This window comes from Thalassophryne amazonica, chromosome 8, assembly GCF_902500255.1.
Source record: "Thalassophryne amazonica chromosome 8, fThaAma1.1, whole genome shotgun sequence".
Classification (NCBI taxonomy): Eukaryota; Metazoa; Chordata; class Actinopteri; order Batrachoidiformes; family Batrachoididae; genus Thalassophryne; species Thalassophryne amazonica.
This window is the reverse complement of record NC_047110.1, coordinates 49,401,361-49,407,087: the sequence shown is the minus strand read 5'-3', so window position 1 is coordinate 49,407,087 and position 5,727 is coordinate 49,401,361. Positions and strand designations below refer to the sequence as shown.

Below are 5,727 nucleotides of genomic sequence, written 5' to 3'. Positions count from 1 at the left end.
TTAATAAAATATCAAATGACAATGATCTATTTTAGCCATTATATAAAACGAATAATGAATGTTTTTACATTCTTTCAATGGTACGAATATTTCATGAGGTGAAAGCTGGAACAAACCATTCAATGAGGCGATAAAAAAAATAAAAATAAAATACGGTCATTTACTCACCGATATAACTTTGGTGTCATTTGGAGTTTCAAATCTGAGTCAAACATTTTTCTTCTTCTACTAAGGTGGATTAGACATTTTGTGGTCAACAGCACCAAATACGGCACGGGGGGACCTACCAGTCAATATGTATCACTGATTTTAAAATGCAGCTATTTCAACCAGACGTGCAGTGCTGTGACATGTCAATCATCTGTGTCCAATCAGATTTCAGGGGAGTCCACCACAACCTTGGCCTCTGCTCTAGCTCCACCCAGGAAGTGTTCCACATTTGACATTTCCTGTTTCACTGTGGACTCAAAATTTGTCACTTCCTGTTTCAGTCTGAACTTGCTACCGAATTCCCACTTTGCTCGTATTATATTATATTTAGATATTCAGGGCTGGGCAAGTTAACGTGTTATTATCACGTTAATATTACGTTAATGCATTAATTAACGCTGACAGTTTTTTATTGCATGCTAACACGGGGGGGGGGGGTTGCTAGTCTGTTGCTGACATGGAGAAGGGCACAAACTTTTACATGGCCATTTTAATTTTAAAGTGCTTCCAGATGGCGTAGTCGACAGAACAAAAGTCGTGTTCTCCTGCAGTTTCAGTGTGCCTCGCACCAAGCACTGGGGGAAAAGTTCTCCTACAGCCGCTAAAGTTCTCCTTGCAGCGAGCTGCGCATTGAGTGCTGCAGGACAGGGGAGTGCAGGACCTGCTTCCCCCGGAAGATTTTTCAATTTATAACTCTCTGAAACACTACTGCCTGCATTTTGGGCACCAAATTGTGTGATGGAAACCCACAGTTTTTTTTTATTATTATCTTCATTACAGCCTTACTTTAAAGCCAAAAGAAACAAGGCATCAGCCCAAAACACAGACTAGTGTAGATGTGTGTCAGGAACATCAGAACTGCTAATTTATACCCAGCAGTTTATTCAAGAAAATTCTGTTTTTTTCTTACACTAAAAAAGTTGTAATTAAAATAGTTTAATAAAAAAAGAAGATTCTTTAGAAACCTTTGATGTTTTTCTGTACATCAAAACTATAACTCATCTATTATTGGTAACCTTGTTAACTGCAACTGCATAAACAAAATGCTGCTGTTAAGTGTTTGCAGAACAAATGTTATGGCACTTTCGTTCATATGGCAGAACATTTAAAATAAAATTGTGCTATGCACTACTTTGGAATTCATTTTTGGATTTTGCGTATAACAATGCGATTAATCGTGATTAATCATGGAAATCATGTGATTTGCCCAGCTCTAATTATATTATATTAAGCACAATAGCTTAGTGGTTAGCACTCTTGACTCTCAGCAAGGAGGTCATGGGATCAATTCCTAGATGTGGAGTTTGCATGTTCTCTCTGTTTGCATGGGTTCTCCCCTGGTGCTCTGGCTGCCTTCCATATTCAAAGACATGGAGGTTAGGTGAGCTGAAAACCGCAAATTGTCCGTAGGTCTGCATGCAAGCATTGTATTTATTTTCTGGCACATTTAGTTGATGTCATGTTTTATAACTGGCAAGATTGAGATACAGTATTTTCTTTGTTCAGAGCTTATCTGGGTACAAGGGACTGATTAATGGTGATATCAACATCCATTCTTCACAGTTGTTACCTAATATCCCCAATTTCTCCAAAAATATTAGTCCTACCAACTTCCCATTTTCACGGCATTCATCTTTGATCCAAAATACATAAACATACCAAATGGCAAATGTCAGCTCTCCCCAGTTTCCCCATGATCAAAGTTACACACACGCATACACGTATACAGAAGTCACTTGGTTTTTAATATATGGATGATATATTTGTTTATTTGGAGGTACACTTCACAAGTACAAATGTACATTCTTCCATGACAGATTCAGTTATTTTGCTTTGAAAATACAACAGTGTTCTTAGGTCATCTGACAATATACGAAGGAATGTAATAAAATAAAATAAATGGCTCAAATGGCATTTCTGCACTTTGAGCTATTTTTGCACTAGTATCCTGTTTGTTTAAACAGGAAGCCCTTCAGACTGGTGCAGTTTGTGTCGTAATACATTTTTGCCTCTCACTGATTGATGAGTGTTAAAGTCCACACTAAGTTGCAGAATATTACATTTTGCAGTTCAAAGTTACAATTAGGACAGACTTGTGTCTTTTGTTTTCCTGTCAAAATATGGTGAAGATTATGGTTAAGGAGCTTCTCAGGCTGCAAAAACTGGCAAAACATGTGCTGTGCATTTTATGAAGCTGTTTAAATGTCTTCCAGAGAATGCATAGTTGTTACTTGCTAGGGGTTTTTATGAGAAGTGCAGTTATGTTTACAGGGTGCAAATTGTTTCTGTTGGCAATGGTTTTCACATCTGCTTACACATAAAAAGAGAGAAATTTTATTGAAATTTCAACATTTGTTAATCCATTATCTTATTTAATATATGCATCACCAAAACAATACTCACACCTCAGTACAACATAGAAACTTAAATCAAACCAGTATGCGTGTTCAATATTTTTTCTCTGTATTATTCCATTTTATTACACATAACTTTATTTTTGGTTTCTTTGTATGTGTGGATTACCTGCGTAGTTACTGACATCTGGTGAAAATTTCATGTCAATAGCACCTTTAGAAATATATTTACTGAGAAAAATGGTGACATGTTCAATACTTATTTTACCCGCTCTGTGCGCGCACACACACACACACACATATATATATATATATATATATATATATATATATATATGCACACACACAGAGAGTTGTACTCAAAAGTTTACATAACCTAATAATAACCTAAAGAATTTTTGATTTTCTGACCATTTTTCAGAGAATATGAAAGATAACGCAAAACTTTGTGTGCAGCCATGTATTGTCAAACTACTGTGTTTACCCTTTTTAAATCATAATGACAACAGAAACTAACCAAATGACCCTGACAAAAAGTTTACATACCCTGGTAATTTTGGCCTGATAACATGCACACAAGTTGACACAGATGGGTTTGAATGGCTACAAAAGGTAACCATCCTCACCTGTGATCTGTTTGCTTAAAATCAGTGGGCTCCTGAGTCCTGACACACCCCTGCATCATTCATCCAGTGCTGCACTGACATTTCTGGTTTCTGAGTCATAGGGAAAGCAAAAGAATTGTCAAAGAAAAGGTAAATGAACTGTATAAAACAGGAAAGGGACATAAAATGATATCCAAGGGACACAGAATCCCAATCAGCAGTGTTCAAATTCTAATTAAGAAGTGGAAAATGAGGGATACTGTTGGAACCAAACCACAGTCAGGCAGACCAACAAAAATTTCAGCAACAACTGTTGGGATGCAAAGAAAAACGCACAAATAACTTAAGCTGAAATACAGGACTCTCTGAAAAAAAGTGGTGTGGCTGTTTCAAGATGCACAGTAAGGATGCACTTGAAGAAAAATGGGGTGCATGGTCGAGTCACCACAAACAGCAGTGGGCACAGTTCAGCTAATCCGATAGCAGATAATTATCGAAGCTAATGTTTTTGCTATTGTATTAGCTTTTCAGATAAATTTTAAAACCATCATCGGACCAGTTATCTTCTAAATCTTCTAAATTTAGTTCCGATAACTTTCAGTCCGATCATTTTTTTGCTAGGTAAAGTTTAACTTTCAAAAACGTTTGTAAACCCTAAAATCAAACATAGTCCATTTGTTGTGTTTTTAGCAGTCTGGCTGCCTGTTGCTTGCCGATGACATCACCATTATGTGCAAAATGTGATTGGCCGCTCTACGCAGGGAGTATTGTGGGTAGTGTAGTTCAGTTTCACTTTGGACGTTACAGTGACTCGTCCACTCGACACAATAACAAAACAGACTAATTTTGACATCATTGTATTTTATTTTGTAACTGTAATTTAATCGCCAAGACTCGGTGTGGGAGAGGAGCTCTCACAGCGCAGCTGTGTGTACAGAGGGAAGGACTTTTCTTCACATTTAGACAATGTTTTGGATTTAAATAAAAGGACGCTTTATGTGGATTATTTATTCAGATGAATCCCACTGGAACCAACAGGTAAGAATTTATATTTACTACATGTATTTTACTCTGCCAATCAGTGCATTAATGGATGTATTTCGGTTGTTTAAGCCGCAGGGTTCAAAGCGTGTAAAAAAAAGTGGCAGCTTTTAGCTCTTAAATGACGGTGTATCTAATACCGAGATAAACTGTGACTTCTAATACTGTGTTTTGCTGCTTTTGAAAGATGATGACAGTGTTTGGGGTTTTATTTTTTATTTGTTCATTTTTCATGTGTTCCTTGTGTTTGTGATCTTGAATTTACCCAGCAGTCCCTGTGCTGCTTAAAGTGAAACTGGTTTATCAGATACCAATGGTGTAATCTGATGTGGCGGCATCCAAATCAATACTAATAGTTATCGGTTATCTGTAATAAAGATAAATCTTTTAGCAGTTTATCGTCATAAAAGATAACATTTCAGTCATCTGATTAATGGTTATCAAAGCTAAATCTTTGGTTAGCTGTGCCCACCACTGGCCATAAGAAAACCATTACTACACAAATGCCACAAAGTATCCCGTTTACAATACACCAAACACCACAGAGAATAAAGTCATTTACTGTGATGAGGCCAAAATTTAACTTTTTGACCATAACCATAAACATTAGATTTGAAAAGCAGCCAACAAGTCCAATGATGAAAGGTACACCATGCCTTCTGTGAAGCATGGAGGTGGACCCTTGATGCTTTGGGGATGTGTGAGCTACAAAGGCACAGGAAACTTGGTTAAAACTGATGGCACGATGAATACAGCATTCTATCAGAAAATACTGGAGGAAAATTTGCACTCATCAGCCCAGAAGCTGCACATGGGACGTACTTGGACGTTCCAACATGACAACCATCCAAAACACAAGGCCAAGTCGACCTGTCGTTGGCTACAGCAGAATAAAGTGAAGGTTCTGGAGTGGCCATCTCAGTCTCCTGACTTCATTATCATTGAGCCACTCTGGGGAGATCTCAAACGTGCAGTTCATGCAAGACAGCCTAGGAATTGACAGGAACTGGAGGCCAAGAAGAATGGGTAGCTTTACCATCAAAGAAAATACAGAGCCTCATCTACAACTACTACAAAAGACCCCAAGCTGTCATTGATGTTAAAGGGGGCAATACACCATATTAAGAACAGGGGTATGTAAACCTTTGAACAGGGTCATTTTGGGTAGTTTCTGTTGTCATTATGATTTAAAAAGAGTAAACACAGTTGTTTGACAATAAATGGCTTCACCCAAACACTAATCATGAGTGGAATAAAGTTTTTGTGTTATCATTCCACAAAATCAAAAATACACAGTATAATCACTAGAATACTTATGTGTGTCAGAAAGATTAGGTATGAAAATTGTACAATGGCTGAGGTAGTCATGAGGAATAAAACAACTCTGACACATTTTAAAGGGACAACAAAAGTTTACATAAATATAGCTGTCCTGTACAGGTTTACTCCAGAGCATATAAAACATATACATCAAACAAATAATCAATTGTGAACACAGCAACAGTTATACTATATCC

At 37.2% G+C, this 5,727-nt stretch overlaps 1 protein-coding gene across 2 annotated transcripts in view; it reads right to left on the bottom strand.

The window, feature by feature from the left end:
- Positions 1–5,225: 5,225 nt before the first annotated feature.
- hal (histidine ammonia-lyase) overlaps positions 5,226–5,727 on the bottom strand; it is a 19,609-nt gene continuing 19,107 nt past the window's right edge. For both annotated transcript variants that reach the window (XM_034176166.1, XM_034176165.1), the window contains one exon: positions 5,226–5,727. This exon is cut by the window's right edge and continues 310 nt beyond it. The gene's annotated coding sequence lies outside the window, so the exon portion shown is untranslated.